At 33.3% G+C, this 15,177-nt stretch overlaps 1 long non-coding RNA gene across 13 annotated transcripts; it reads right to left on the reverse strand.

The window, feature by feature from the left end:
• Positions 1 to 5,135: 5,135 nt before the first annotated feature.
• Positions 5,136 to 8,869, reverse strand: LOC110867994. Of its 13 annotated transcripts, none has more exons than XR_002552071.2 (11): positions 8,641 to 8,867; positions 8,498 to 8,549; positions 8,381 to 8,415; positions 8,128 to 8,247; positions 7,834 to 7,975; positions 7,616 to 7,688; positions 7,269 to 7,538; positions 7,028 to 7,120; positions 6,273 to 6,373; positions 6,112 to 6,199; positions 5,136 to 5,398 (listed from the first exon to the last, which is right to left on the reverse strand). It is a non-coding gene; the product is annotated as an uncharacterized LOC110867994 (long non-coding RNA). The 13 variants fall into 13 exon arrangements; XR_002552072.2 differs by having other exon boundaries at positions 8,377 to 8,415; XR_004861876.1 differs by having other exon boundaries at positions 8,128 to 8,415; positions 8,641 to 8,868.
• Between the last annotated feature and the right edge of the window lie 6,308 nt (positions 8,870 to 15,177).

A 15,177-nucleotide genomic window follows, 5' to 3' on the forward strand; every position in this document is an offset into this window, starting at 1 on the left:
GTCCGGGTAGTTGGTTATAGTTTAAAAACATTAAAGAATGAACCCTAAGCGAATAAATTGGGTTTGGAATGAATTGAATGTGAATTGGATGAAAAATGGCAAAAATTGGTTAAGGCTGGGAAGTACCCAGCTACCAAAACTTTCAAGAAAAGTGGCGTGGCCACGCCAGGCACCTTCGCGACGCGCGGGGGCACCTGGTCAACAGTCTAGTCAAAATGCCTTCCCTCGCGCCACGCGAGGGCACCATGTCTCCCCTCCGTGACGGGAGGGGACCCCTTGAACTGGAAAAAAAAAGATTATTTTGTTTTCCGATTTTAATCTATATGGTTTAAATGTCATACTTACTAATCATTTGAACGATTATTGTATGATACGTAATACCAATATAGGAAGCCGAATCAAAATCAAGCCGGACGAAAAGCCGAACACTCCTAAAAACTAGTTACTTTTGCGTTTGTTAGCATGTTTTAAAACAATGTTATGGGATTTTACATTTTGAACAAATTCGTTGTTGTTTTATGACAACTCATGTTCTGATATTTGAAAACCTTATTAGTGATAAATTAGAAATCTTGATATACTATAAGTTGGGTCTTGTAAAGCCCTTTTAACTCCGATTAGTGTTAGGTGCTGTTTGTTTTTTCAGAGAAGAGTTTCCTGGCCACTTATGTCTGCTTCGCGCAGACCACACTAGACGTTTGGGTCTGTAAACTATTTGTTTTCTCAAAGACCTTTCATTAAAAAACCTTTGCGCGTCCTCTTTTTGGTGTAGACTTGGGTTGTCATCTTCTAACCACTTCTCTAGGGCTGTAAACGAACCGAACGTTCAGCGAATAGTTCGTGAACCATTCGACGGAAAGTTCGTTTATGTTCGTTTGATTAGCTTAACGAACGAACACGAACAAAAAATTTCCTTTGGTTAGTTTAGCGAACGAACACGAATACAGGCCTCGTTCGTTCGACTGCATTCGTGAACGTTCGGTAATATGTTCGTTTGATTATATTAAAAATATAATAAATAATAAACCTTTTATCTAAACATATTGAAAACTTGAAACCCTATATTTTTCTAAGTTAGCTAAAATTTGGACATTCTAAGACATTTTTTGGTATAATTATGTCTAAGTTAGTTAAATTTTATTCATCGTTTGGTGGTGTGGTAAACTTATTGTGTTTTTATTTATCATTTGATGGTTGTATTTAACTACTTATATCCAATGTTTAAGGATAACAATGTTTTTATTTTTTTATTTTCAAGTTAAATGTTCGTTGGCATTCATTTTTATTTGCTTGCGTTCGAGACCAGTATTCACGAACTGTTCGTGAACAACTGAATTTCTTTAACGAACGAACACGAACATAAACTTATGTTCGGTATGTGTTCGTGAACAGTTCGCGAACATGTTAATTTCCTTAACGAACGAACACGAACATGGCCTTGTTCGTGTTCGTTCAGTTCGTTTACAACCCTACTCTTCTCCCTTTTCTTTTTACCCTGATATCACAAAACACACAGGTTTAAAACCCTAGCACACCTCCTTCTCCTCCACCCCTCCGTCGCCGTCGCCGTCGGCCTCCTCCCTCCACCCCTCCACCGCCGCCGTCGCACTCCACCACCTTAGCCACCCGTCGTCGCTCTCACTCCACCACCTCAGCTAGCCGCCGTCACCGCTCTTTACCACCTCAGGCAGCCCCCGTCACTCTCACTCCACCACCTCAGCCAGCCGCCGCTGCTCTCCACCACCTCAGCCCAGCTGCTACCGCTCTCAACCACCTCTGCCCAGTCATCGGATTCTTCTTCAATCAAAGGTATGTACTCCATTTAGTCCATTGTTTGTTCTTGATTGTTTCTTATGATGTTAGTTCTTAATTAGATATCTTGAATGATAAAAATGATTCGTGATTGTACTCCATTTGAGTCCATTGTTTGTTGTGAAATTTTTGGTGCTTTTATTTTGATTTTAGTCCATTGTTTGTTATGATTATGTTAATTTTTTGTGTTTGTTATGATTGTGTTAATTTTTTTTGTTTGTTAAGGAATTTAGATGTTCATTGTGATAAATTGTTATGATTAGATGTTCTAGATGTTAATAAATCAGTTTATTTATCCATTCAGCAGCTTACAGAAGTTAAAAAACAAACAGTCTTTTTCTTGCAGACTGCAGAGGTTTGGTCCACCTCTTCTGCTACATATATCTACAGATGTGGTCCGCAGACTGCAAATGTTTTACCTCTGAAAAAATAAACAACACCTTAGAGACGTCGGGATCAAAACAAACATCCCATGATATTTTATTATATTAATATTCAGTGATTTAATATTCAAAGAGAAGTTTATCAGACAAACTAAAGTTATTCATTATCAGTTAAACTATCTATTTGTTTAAACTTCTTACCAGCCTCCCATTTTCATTAGGCCTTGCGTATACTTGTTCTCATCACCCACTTTCCCCATTTCACCTAGCTGCCACATCATTTCACCTTTCCTCGTTTCATTTCACCTCATTCACCTTTATTCCATTGACTCCACCTAACCCTATCTTTTAGTGGGTTTTGGTTCAAAAATGTAAAAGAAAATACTCTCTTAACATCCCGTTAACATGTTAACAAACAACCCTTTTAATGCCCCTTAACACAAGGAGGGAGTGGTGTGTAACTCCGGGTAACATGCTATATCACCCTTAGCACCTCAAATGTTAGGGTTAGGGTACACGCCAAGGCCTTAGGGTGTCCGGAGTGGGCGGCAAACCCAGTCAGCAAAGCGGTTTACCGCGCGGTAACACCGCCGCCGGTGGGTTTTGCCGATTAGTAAAGATGGAGAGGCAGTGAACCTTCACCGAAGCGGGGAGAGGGAGGGAAGGAGAGAGAGAGAGGGGGTGTGTGGTGGGGTCCATGCCTTCTCAACCAATCACACATTTTTCCTTTTTTTTAAATAGTTTACCAATTCATAAAGTGTCTAACCATTGCCAACACTTTTCAGCATAGTTTAAACTCTTAAGGTTGAATGACATGGCACACTCTTATTGGTTGATTTTAAAGTTTACCACTCTCAAATGTTCAACCATTCCTTAGGGTGTAAGGAGTAGTTAAACACTTTGGAGTGGTAAACCAAAAAACCGACCAATCAGAGCGCGCCATGTCAATCAGTCAAAAATGTTTAAACTTTACTGAAAAGTGTTGGCAATGGTTTAAACATTTGGTGAAGTGGTAAACTTTTTAAATAAAAGGAAAAAGATGTGATTGGTTGAGATTGGAATGGACCCCACCCCACACCCCCCTCTCTCTTTCCTTCCTCCTTTCCCGCATCGGTGAAGCCTCACCGATTTTAAACCCATTTTGGCAAACACTTAATGTGGCAAAAGGTTGGCAATGGTTTGCCACACTTTACCGAATCGGTAAAGGTGGTTTACCGAAAGCCACACTGAATAACATGAACATATTAGTGATATATGGGAACATATTAGTGAGAAGGCATGGTCTTCCAATGTTAGCTAGAACAAAAGCCTAAAACTCTTATAACTTGACAAATACTGGTAAAATAATTTTATAATTTTAGGTTTAAATTAAGAATCTAAGATAATTTAAAAACAGCAACAGCAGCAGCAACAATAGTATGTGTAATGTGTACTCGTATGGCACTAAATGAGAACAATGTGATCTCAACTCATCATCCCGCTTGGTGCCATGTCATTGGTGTCGCAATGTCATGCTTGAGTCACCCCAAGTAGGGCATGCTCGGGTAACAAACAACAAGTATGTTATGGTAATCTAACTACATAACGATATCTCACGTATGAGTGGTAGCCGAAACTACCTAATATATAATTGAAATGTGAGTTAATAGTCCAACTACCTAACTTATTCTAAGGTCATAAAACAAGTTCAAAAGTCTTTATCATATGCGAAAACATACACTGATAAGTACAATTTTCGAAAAAGAAAAGATATATTACATGCTACAAGTTTGAAGACGCGAGTCTAGAATCATGGTAATCATATAACATGATATAAGCTGAACTAAAATATCAAATTGAGGAGACTTAATAAAATGCAACTGGCATTAGGACAAAAGCTTCTTACAAGAAAGAATTTTTATATACCAAAGCAAGCCCTTAGCGCCGCTTCACGCGCCTTAAAACATATAGTGTCGTCATATTTCATATTTAGTTCATACATTATTATGACTAGTAGGGTGCCCGCGCGATGCGGCGGGAAACACAAAAGTGTTGGTTTATTAGCTTTGAGTCTTCATTGCCACTGAAACCAAAATTACGGTTAAGGAGATTTTAAAACCATTCGGTTTGGTTATTGGTGACTCATGTCATACTCATTTTTTGTTAGTTTATTAATCCTCTCATGATACATTGTATAGTACGTCTGTTAATTTTCTTATTGGTGTGGTCTATCTATAACATGAGCCTTACAGATATCTCAATTATATTGTACTTCCACACACCAATAATCAAACACACGAATAAGCAAATATCAGCACACAAAACACTATGCTTTTAAGCTTTAGCTCATATTCTCAATTTTTCTTGTGTACTTACTTTAAACTATTTATATTGTATGGCAAACTATAAGTTAATAATAATAATTAATTTGAGAAAATTAGTTACTCAAATACAGTTTTAGAGAATTTATGAACCTGTGTTTATAAGTTTATTGAACCAATTGTGAGATTACCATCATGGAATTCTATTTATATTCGTTTCGCATTGATTTTACATTTCATATTAATATAAATTAAATTTATTATATGAACACGTGTTTTACGTCTTATCTTATCAATCTATAACTTTTTCCTTCTAACATTCATATACATTTAGTTGATTTTCAACATTTCATATTCTAACATCAAATAATTATGAACCTACCTAAAATTACTTGTGTGTATTTTTTTTAATCATTTTCATCATATTGTATTAACTCGTCCATTTCCACCTTTCTTTATTTGATTTTAGAATGTCAAAGTTGAATCACTTGCTTTAATTATTAAAAGTTTCAGTTAATACATGTTATTATCAAAAGATATGCTTTGTCTGATGGGTTTGTGAAAGTGCGTTGATGATTATTTATCAAAGTGTCGATATGTAGGGAAGCTATGAAGCTAAAGTATCAAATGGAAGCAGAAGGAATTCAAATGGATTGTCATGATGTATTAAACAATACAACTTTCATGAATCAAGCGTTGTTGAATAAAACAATAAAGAGATACAAAGTCAAGAATAAGTTTTCATTTTGCAATTCAACTTGAACTAAAGAATCATCTATACCCAAAATTAAAATCTTTAAGCAGGATGTTCATATAGTCGATGGATATCAATTTCGATGTGTACATATGATTCAACCACCAAGTTCCCAAAAGGGCTTCGGGCAGCTCATCATGCGCGTTAGCCTGCAAACAATAGAACATATCCGGACAGGTCAATGAACGGTCGATTGGTCAGACTCGTTTTAGAATTGTGTTGACATCATAAATAATTTAAAATTTTTAAAAATATGTATAACTAATAAAAGCAAAATAGGGAACTAATTTATCCTTTATTTTATTGGCAATGCTAACAAAATAGAGCCTTGAATGAGCAAACCATGGAGGTTTTAGTTTAAAATGAATTAGTAAATGAGATTTTACTATTTTAGAAGGCAAAAAAATTTTAAAAAAGGAAACTAAAACGCTTTAAAAATCTGGCCCAACCAACAATCCAGATGTCAGTTCAACAGCCGACATGATAACCGGGCGACCCAAATGAACAGTACAAGAGTACTCGACCATGCCGCTTGTGTAGTTGGTATCCAGTCCGGGTGAAACAAAGTTCTTGGAACAAAACGAACAACATTACTGTTATGTAACATGAAAATAATTTGTATGTAATGATATTGTTTTCTAATTGTAAATGAGACAAAAAATTATAGAAATACACCACTAAATCCTTTTGACTGTGTAGACGCAAGAAAAATATAGAAATACACCACCAGACCTGTTTTGCGCAGTGATACCGCATTAAGGTGCCTTTTACCCGTGGCTTTGTTTTCAATCATCTTCTAAAATGTCCCGTTTTTACTGGCTCCCGTTTTTACTAAATGTAATACTTAAAAAAAACAACAAACCTGTATTCCATTTGCATCTCTTTCAATTTCGTGCCTAGCCTTGAAGACACGGGTGATCTTTCAGAATCTAATTTTCCGTTTGTGGGTTCTATAGTACAAAGAAACTATCATCTACACACACACGAGATGATATAAACACTAATAGAATTAGGAAAAAAGACCTGCATATACATGTAATATCCAACGAGAACAGCCAGTGCTCTAGCCATTAGCATGTAAAAAACTGTTGTGAAAGGAAACCTCTTCGTCTCAAACAGGGGAGCTGGAATGGTACATACACAAGAAAGTTTCACTTTAGTAGTTAATTCAGTAGATATATTAGGGATAGGATCAAATACAAAGGATCCTAATTGTAAGAAGTGTAAGAAGGATTTATAGAGTGACAAGTGTCCAATAACCTAAAAAAACCCACTAAACAAAAAAACCCCACTACAAAAAAAAAATAAAAAAAAAAACCCTTAAACATCCACCACCACCAAAAATCTAAACCCCCACCCCCCCCCCCCACACACACACACACACCACCCACCCAAAAAAAAAAATTTTTTTTTTTTTGCCGAGGGGGTGGGGGTTTAGGTTTTTGGGTGGTGGTGGGGGTTTAGTTTTTATAGATTTTTTTTTAGGTTTTTGGGGGGTGGGGGTAGGGGGTTAGGTTTTTTGGGGTTTTTTTTGTGAGGTATAGTTTTTTTTTGTTTTTTTTTCCGTGGGGGGGGGCGGGGGTTAGGTTTTTGGCTGGTGGTGGGGTGGGGGTGGGTGTTTAGGTTTTTGGTGGTGATGTAGTGGGTTTAGTTTTAGCTTATTGGACACTTATCACTCTATAAATCCTTCTTACACTTCTTACAGTTAGAAGACTTTGTAGAATAACTTGACCCGATATATTAGAGCCACTAAATTTATAATGTAACTAAACCCTCACCACATTGGCTGAATCTGCAGTCCCAACCACAAACCACCCATCAAAGCCCCAAAACAATCCGGGAGAACTAACAAGCCATGCAGTCGCAAAACTCTGCATTCAAAGCAATCTATATTAAAACCCGATTACACTTTATATAATACCGTCAAAGAAGAGGAGTCGTTTTTTTATAAAATCTTAGATTTTTTAACAAAAACATGAATTTCAACCTTAATGAATATAAAAGAGAATGACCACTAACCAAGATGTGTTGGTTCCACCACTGATTTATAGATGCCCATTACCTTATGATAAGTGTGATGACCAAAATTGTATTTGCACAATAATAACATATTTGGTTCGCCTTCCTGTTCATGGCTGCATCACCAAGATGAGTTTTAAACAACCCGTTTGAGATCAAACACCAAGAAAGGCGATCAAGATACGCCTCGCAATCAAGGGGGAACCATTTGGGGAACCGATCCAAGAGAAAACAAACCAAATCTCACAGAATATAGAAGTTAACCATAACCTGAATGCATCATGCACAGGGTTCAACAATCTATACCGAAGAAAGATCGCTAGAATAAAAAGTTGGGCCACGATTACCTTCCGATAAAGATTGTTCTTAACGGATACAATTGGTACTTTTCTTGAAAGTGGTTGTATTGCTTCATCTAACCTGCATGATCAGTAACGTTACAATAATAAAGATCCAATTTTTATATATTAAAAAACAAGCCTGCAAACGGGTCATAAAAGGCACGGTTCAAAATGGTATGTTTAAATATTATCAATTTAATATTAATAAAAGATATGAACTTTACATTTCCATATCCTGATTCGATGAATCATTAAACTTAGCCCCAAGATTCCCTTGCCGGTGCAATTTCCAGTCTTTCATTCTTTCTTTCCACCCTCCACGGTAATCAACACTTTAGACTACGAACTATTCAAGGACCTAACACACTTCGAGTAGAAGTAGATAAAATAAATACATCAAATTTGTATCAAAACCAACTGTGGTCAGCAGAATAGATACAAATTCTAGACCCAAACTAATTTGATAATGAATAATCAAGCTACAAATCTGAAACTGTATCATCACTCAGCTAATTTACCTTGTAATCAATGTATGATCAGCACCCAAATGGCAAAGCTTGCTCAACCAGCAAATAAGGGTCGGTTATCAGGTTTGCTATGAAATTTCCGAAAGCCATTTAACTAACCCGTAGAACACCCTACACCAAAGCTTTAATTGTTCTTTATGAAAATTATATACCCCCCCCCCCCCCCCCGTTTTATCAAAAACCCTAATAAAGTATAAAGACGCAAAAGAAAAACTATACAAAAATGTATATAAAGATTACCCACACGAAGATCTATGCTAAAAGAAGCTTCAAATCAACCTGCAATTTATTTTTCTTAAATTATAATCAACAGACAACTAAAAAACCCTAAGAAAAATACTTGGAGGGGACCCTCTTCTACCAGGAAAATCAAACGGAAAGATGCACTTCAAACAGAGTTGCAAGCCCTGATTCTACATAACCAGATCAGATCATAACAAAAAACCACCACAACATCGATCTTCTTCAACAAATCAACTATAAAAAAAATGAATAAAAGCTTACCATCTTGTAGACTGACGGCCAAGAAAAACCTGATGCGTGGCTGCCTTCTCTGACGTCACTTGAACACCAGAACCCTAGAATCTTCCGCCATCACCGTATGCTACCACCAACAACACAACGCAAGCTTCAAGGCACAAGGAAACAGATTGATATATTTTTTTTCTTTGATTTAAGGGTGAATCGCTAGAGAGAGAGTAGATCTAGGTGGAAAAGATTTTTTTTTATTTAACAAGGAAGAGAAAGGAATTAAAAGGAAGAGAGTAAAAAATGTGTTACAGAGATTTTTTTAGGAAGGGAAGTTGTGAGAAAATAAAGGAAATAAGGGGATGATTGATGCAAATATTCATCCTCCCAGTTTGGAGAGATTTGGTGAGAAAAGATTATTATAAATCTTAGACTTTTTTAAATTTCCTATATTACCATCTAATTCATTATAAATAAACTTTCTTTTCTTTTCCTCCCAACTCGGGAACACATAAAATGTTTAATTTCCTTTTTTTCATTAAACTCGGGAACACGAATATAATCACATCTTTTCCTTTCCATTCCTTTATAATTCCCCTTCCTTTCTCTTCTATCGTTAAATAAAATTCGGGAACACAGTGTAAGAGAGAGAAAGAGAGAGGGAGAGAGAGAGAACGAAGGAAGAGAAGAGAAGAGGTGGGTTTGATTTTAAATTTGAATTTGGGTTTTCCGTTTTGTCCCGCCCGTATGTGTTTGAAAAGGGTTTTAAGAAGCTTTGAATATTGTGGGGTGCTATAAATGGTTGTAAAATAAGCTTTAAAGACTTGTACCATTTAAAAAAGTTGTAAATGACCAAAATCTATACTATATAATAAAAGAAACCTGTTTTGGGACACTTGTCATTCTCTCATTCAATTGATTAAAATTATTAATACTAATAATAATAATATATATTTAATCTAATCTAATACAAATAATAATAATATTTATTCTAATCTAATACAAATTCTTATTATTAATTCAATAACCTATCCTATTTGTTTCTTTCACACCGTATACATCTCTCAAGCCTCAAACCCTAACAGCAAGAAACCTGTTTTGGGACGCTTGTCATTCGCTCATTCAATTGATTAAAATTGTTAACACTAATAATAATAATATTTAATCTAATCTAATACAAATAATAATATTATTATTCTAATCTAACAAATTCTTATTATTAATTCAATAACCTATCCTATTTGTTTCTTTCTCACCGTATACATCTCTCAAGCCTCAAACCCTAACAGCATCATGTGGCAATAATTTTGTTCATTCTCTTCATAGTATTTTCTTCATTCTCTTCATGGTAAGTTTGTTATGTTGATTCATACTTTTCATTATTTTAATAAAGATTATGTGTTGAATAACCTCATAGCTTAGCAACCTTAGTCTTTCTCAAGATTCATGTCCATATGGTTATCAAAACTGATGCTTTCAATATACCCAAGCTTACCTGGTTACACCAATATGATGTTTTCAAATTTGTTATAATCCGTGGAAACACCGATGAAGAGTATGATGTCAGGTAAGTGTGACCTGTTATCTTCTTATTGGGTCAATTTGGGTTGTGCTTTTTCTCAAACAGGTCAAGTTAAACGTTTAGCTAAAACAGTAATGGGCTGAAACTTGATAGTGGCAAAAATTTTAATTTTAATGTGTACAGCCTTCTACGCATTTTAATTTAAGATTCAGTTTATTATTTAATTTTTTTTCGTAATCATAACTAAGGCACTGAATATATTAATGGGCAACAAGTTTTTGTCCTAACCTGCTTCGATCAGTAATAAAAAAAAGACCGTCTTAACCAAAACCTATTTTAACATTTAAATGTCTAAGGTCTTTTATTTTTTAACATTAGGTGGTACAAGAGTTGTTAAAAGTCTTAAAATTAATATTCTTCAGGCAAGTTTTAGGGTGGCTGAATACGTTTTTATTATGCTAATACCCATGAAAGGGAGAGAGCATCTGCAACACTAATGCACTATACTAATTTTTTTTGTTATCTGTAATGTTGTCGTAAAGTTCTAGGAAGTACCATGAAATAAATTATGATGAAGTTGTCATCCACCATTGCACTATGATGATGGGACTCAAAAAAGGAATTTACTCTTTTATCTTTTATAGTTGCTGTTTGAGACCCTCATATACCAATTTTAATGATTTCATTCCAATTTTTTTTGTAAAACTTTTTAGTTTTGACATTTGTTTTTCAGATTGGCACAAAACAAAACAACGGAGATATTATGATTTTGGTTCTAAAGTAGTGCCTACACTGATATCGATTCTTGGCACAACTAATGTGGATTACAAACAAATCATGACACTGTCAATGAAGGTGAGACCCCAATGATTGCATTTCCATTGTGAATTTATTCAACATATGAAAAGTTTTAAGGATATGTAATAAAGTTTAGGCATACATGATGTTTCAAAACAAATCTGTATTGGCTCTAAACAAATTTAAAGTACTTTCATTTGTTAAACCGCGTGTACACGCGGGCTCTAACCTAGTAATATTGATATTATATAGAGTAGTGGATAAACTTTAATACTACAGTTTAGAGTTTAAATTTTAAAAAAAAAATTCGTTTGGTTAACTATAATATTTTATTATCCCTTTAAAGTAAGAAGTTTTGTTGATATTTAACTAAAGTGTAAATGAAAATATTTAATCAATTATTCAACAATAGTTTTAAAAATGATAGGGCTTTTAGCTTTTAATCTATATTTTATTTGTAATGATGACTAAAAGTACGGAAGGTTTTAATCACTTGTACACTAATGCATCATCTACTTGTATATTTTAATTCGCACATCGATACTGACCAATACAACTATCGAAACGTTGACAAAAATGAGTAGGTCGTCACGGTACCTTTGGATTTTTTTAAAACATTATAGTTTATGACAAGAATACGTAAAAGAATTATAAGTTTGTTGGGAGGGGGAAAAGTGTAACTAATTGTCCTAATTTTGTTAAAATGGAGGGATTTAAGTGTAATAAGATGAGGGATTAAAATATAATTGGTGTTTAAAATACCTATTTACCCTCATTTTAGAGGTGTATTTATAATTTAAGAGGGTAAAAGTTCTTATTTTTTGGGTATCTTAAATTGCCCCTCACTCATGCATTATAATATAATATAGATTATTTGTTGTTATTTTCTTAAATCACCTGTACATTAAAGCATTATCTACTTATACATTTTAATCAGTGCGTCGATATTGAACAAGACAACTACCGAAACGTCGACAAAAATATGTAGGTCGTCATGCTATCTTTGGATTTTTTTTAAACATTATAGTTTATAAGATATGTCAAGAATAAGTAAAAAAATTATAAGTTTGTTATGGAGGGGTGAATTGTAACTAATTATCTATAATTTTGTTAAAACCTTAGGGATTTAAGTGTAATAATTTTAGGGGCTAAACAATAAATAGAGTTTAAAAGACCAAACTACCCTCACTTTAGGGGTCTTTCTATAAATAAAGGGGGGAAAAGTTCTTATTTTTGAGTATCTTAAAATGCCCTTGCCTCATGCATTATAATATAGTATAGATATTGGTTAATTTGTCGATTACATTACATGTGACCAGAAGTTAGAACCCAAATCCTAATACCTTTCATTCATTCTTACCAAGTCTAAATCAGTTCAACCTCATTGTTGAATGTCATTGAGGATTATAGTTTTGTAAGACTTTGATTTGTAAAACTTCATTATATCCAAATTCTGTTACAATTTAAAGACAAAGATTTTCCAAAATATAATCCCATATTTTATACAATAGCTTGTATTTGATAAAAGAACATATTTATAATAGTTAACTTGTTGATTTTTCAAATACCAATTCAATTAGTTTTATAAAAAGCTAAAGTATTATGATATTTATAAAACTAAACTAACCAATATAATTTAGAGTAAATTACAAAAATCATCCTTTATGTATGTCAGTTATTGCAAATTGTATCCTTTTTCTTTAATAATTACAGAAAACATACTCGATGTTTGCAAACCCCTGCAAATTATGTTCTTTAACCCTAACTCAGTTAATTTTTTGTGGTTAAATCTGACCAAATGGACCCCACATGAGGGTATTTGGGTCATTTTACTCTCATGAGGGGTCCATTTGGTCAGATTTAACCACAAAAATACCCTCATGTGAGGTTCATTTGGTCAGATTTAACCACAAAAATTAACTCAGTTAGGAACTAAAAGGATATAACTTGCAAGGGTTTGCAAACATCGAGTACGTTTTCTATACTTATTGAAGACAAAGGACAAAGTTTACAACAAATGACATACGTAAAGGACGATTTTTGTAATTTACTCTATAATTTATTTGAAATGAGCTAATTAGGTGACCAAAATAAATTCAAATTCTAAAAGAGTGGGTTGAAGTTGAATAAAGTGTCTAACGTGCCAACAGAGAATTGTGGACCGAATTCTAGTGGGCTGGGGCCGAGTTCAGACCCACATCTGCGCCTAATGGACAAGAAAAGAACAAAACTGGAGCTACTGGGGCCAAACCCGTGACCTCCAGTGTGGCAGAAAAGGTCTTAACCAACCCAGATTGTGATTTCACACTCATTCATTCAATACATTATTACATTACACAGGTGATCCAAACACAAGTACACAACCCGTATGTTTATAAGTGTTCGTGCCACTTTGGTTGGACCTTTTACTATCATTTGTGAATATGAGTAATACGTAGTGTGTTAATAATACTTTTAACAACTAACTAGTATTTAGTCTTATGGGTTGCGGCGGGGACGTAAAACCGTGCCAAGTAGCACCAATGCCACAGCACCTCCAGTGACCACCAACACCGAAAAAGTTCATATAAAAAGAAAGAAAAACGTAAAAAAATAAAACCGAACGAAAAGTAGATGTAAAAATGTTGAACTACGTATGCGGAACGTAAAACACGGAAAACAATAACCAAAGTTGATTTAGGACCCGCGTGTTACGACAAGTCCGTTAAATGGGAAAATAGGAGTAAAACAGTGACCCACAAACGCATGTAACTCGCAAAATTTAGAACCAAATGTAAACCTGAAAAAATTGTAAACGATGAAAAATATAAGGAGCCAAAATTGAAAATAAAAAATGTTGAGGTTGAATTATAAAAGATGTAAAAGTAATTTGTCAAAAGTACAAAAAGCTAAATATTAAAAAAAACCCAAAAAATAATACAACCTAATAACTAAAAAGTGCAAACTATAATATAATGCACAAACAAGTTGCAAATTAATGGTATATATAAATAATATAATATAATATAATATAATATAATATAATATAATATAATATAATATAATATAATATAATATAATATAATATAATATAATATAATATAATATAATATAATATAATATAATATAATATAATATAATATAATATAATATAATATAATATAATATAATATAATATAATATAATATAATATAATATAATATAATATAATATAATATAATATAATATAATATAATATAATATAATATAATATAATATAATATAATATAATATAATATAATATAATATAATATAATATAATATAATATAATATAATATAATATAATATAATATAATATAATATAATATAATATAATATAATATAATATAATATAATATAATATAATATAATATAATATAATATAATATAATATAATATAATATAATATAATATAATATAATATAATATAATATAATATAATATAATTACTTCAACTCAAATAAACCTCTTGCAATTTATTTATTGAGTTAATTACATAGTTAGTCCCTGTGGTTTGCACAAAGTAACATACTAAGGTACTAATAGTTTAGAATCACATTCTAGGGTATTAACTTTTCATTTTGTAACGTTTGAAGGTATTAAGGATATTTTTAGGCTTAAAATCACATTCTATTAGTACCTAAATATGTTATTTTGTGCAAACCACAGGGACTAACTATGTTAATACCCTAGAAATTAATACCTTCAAACGTTACAAAATGAAAAGTTAATACCCTAGAAGGTGATTTTAAACTATTAGTACCTAAGTATGTTATTTTGTGCAAACCACAGAGACTAACTATGTAATTAACTCTTATTTATTTTTTTAGTTATTTTTTTTCAGAGAGTGGGAATTCTATAGAGAAGCACGACTAGAAATCCACTAGTTGGCACAAAACAAGTGTGTTTTTATCCTTGTTGACAATCCATAAGAAAGAGAGCGACAATAATATCAAACACATTCTTTTTCCTTTTATCGTTGGAGTGAAAAACCATTTCATTTCTAAGCCTCCATATCATCCACCAAAACGTAAAAATGATAGCCTCAACCACCATTTTTTACATCTTTCATCTGTAACACATCCAACTACTCGATAATATCACCGGGTTGTTTAGAATGAGGCAACACCAACTTTATCCAAGAAGCAACCAGACACCAAAGTCTCTCACTCACCTTGCAATCTCAAAAAAGATGCTCAAAAGTAGGGATGAGCTCGGTACCGTCCGGTATCGAACCGGTACCGGTACCGAAAGA

This window comes from Helianthus annuus, chromosome 7 (genome assembly GCF_002127325.2).
Source record: "Helianthus annuus cultivar XRQ/B chromosome 7, HanXRQr2.0-SUNRISE, whole genome shotgun sequence".
Classification (NCBI taxonomy): Eukaryota; Viridiplantae; Streptophyta; class Magnoliopsida; order Asterales; family Asteraceae; genus Helianthus; species Helianthus annuus.